This window comes from Silene latifolia, chromosome 10, assembly GCF_048544455.1.
Source record: "Silene latifolia isolate original U9 population chromosome 10, ASM4854445v1, whole genome shotgun sequence".
Taxonomy (NCBI): Eukaryota; Viridiplantae; Streptophyta; class Magnoliopsida; order Caryophyllales; family Caryophyllaceae; genus Silene; species Silene latifolia.
In genome coordinates, this window is record NC_133535.1 from 51,796,378 (window position 1) to 51,798,085 (window position 1,708).

General features: G+C 42.5%; 1 non-coding gene across 1 annotated transcript; it reads right to left on the reverse strand.

Moving 5' to 3' along the window:
• Nucleotides 1-899: 899 nt before the first annotated feature.
• On the reverse strand, nt 900-1,008 carry LOC141609652 (small nucleolar RNA R71). Its single transcript, XR_012527574.1, has one exon. It is a non-coding gene; the product is annotated as a small nucleolar RNA R71 (small nucleolar RNA).
• Nucleotides 1,009-1,708: the final 700 nt, after the last annotated feature.

Below are 1,708 nucleotides of genomic sequence, written 5' to 3' on the forward strand. Positions count from 1 at the left end.
ATTAGAAGACCGTAAGGTTATTTTGAGCATAGATCGAAAGGCTTGCTCATATTCCCTGAGACCGTATTATAAGACCTCTGCTACCTTATTGACCTGACCTTAGCCATGGTGAACCGAAATTCCCGATCTTCCTTTTATCTTGTTGAGAATTTCATATTTAGCAATTAGTCATTAGAATAAACCAATTTCAAACCCCCCCCCCCCCCCATTTAATTGTTACTTTTATAGACTGAAAATAGCAAACAAAATTTATCTTGTCTCTCTGTGGTTCGACCCTTACTATCACTAGCTATAGTTTTAGTTTGGAATTATAAATTTAATTTTGATATAAAACGACGGTATCAAATTTTGGCGCCGTTGCCGGGGAGACGGTGTAATTCTGTTTGCTTTATTTTTAGTTTATTTTTCTTGTCTCAAGAACTTTGGTTCCTTGAGGCCGTTGCTTACCTTTGCTTCTAGTTTTGCTTTTGCACAGTTAGAAGACAGGTTTTTGAGAGGAAGACTTGAGTACTCTCAGTTTGGCGAACATGACTACGATATATGACAATCTTCAGCCAAAAGAGCAGCACCTTCCAAAGGGGCACGTGTTACCTACCCCTACTACTGGTCAGTTCGAATTTCGTTCCTCCTATATTGATTTAGTGGAGCGAAATCGGTTTGTCGGGTCTACCGATGAGGATCCTTTGAAGCATATGGAAATTTTCACGACTCATCATTGCTCCCATACCTATACCGGGGGGGTGACTCGGATGAAGTAAAGGGGGTGATGTTCTTATACTCCTTGAAGGATTCTGCGCGAGATTGGTACCACTACCTTGATAGGGTAGCAGCTGGAGTCACAGATTGGACATCTCTCGCATTGACCTTCTACAAAAAATACTTCCCACTTGCAAAGACTGATGCTTTGAGAAGTAAAATCACAAATTTCCAGCAAGGACCTGATGAGGAATTTTGTGAAGCATGGGGACGTTTCAAGAATTTGGATCAGTCTGTCCCTCACCACGGTTTCCAGCAGTGGTACCTTTGCAACTTATTCTACAATGCTTTATATGATGATTACAAGGTCATCCTGGACGCAGCTGCGAATGGTAGGTTCCAAAACAATATCGGTCAGAATAAAGGTTGGAACACTATTGAGGAGATGGCAGTCCATAGAGCTGAGTTTGGGAGTTCACGTGGAAAATCACGGAAGCAAAATGATTAAATGAGTGCCGTTGTGACACTCATTACTTCTATTACTGCCCGTCTCGAGAAGCTCGAGACCTCTGAAGCTTCCAAAGAACGAGTTGAAATTCCCGTCCATAATTCATATGAGACCGCGAAATTGAGAGAAATGGTCCAAACTCTTTTGGTTTAAGTGGCAAAAATAGAAGCAGCCGGGATCGAATCTACAAAGAGTTTTGTGCAGCAGTTGGAGAATATAGAGGCTAAGCAAGTCGCCAATTCTTCAAGCAAATGTGAGGGGCCAATCGAGACGATTAATGCCATTAATCTCAGAAGTGGCCTCTCCTATGAAGGTCCCGATAGGCCAAGAGGAGACTCGGGAAATGATAAGGAGGCTAGTTTAATTTCTGGTGCAAAAACGAGCTCAATTGCTAGTACCAGTGGTCGATCGACCAACACAACCAGTCGATCGACCGGGTTGTCAGATGAAAAAGTTTCTGATCAGAAACTGTTCACACCACGCATAAGTAGTCGATCGACCAAC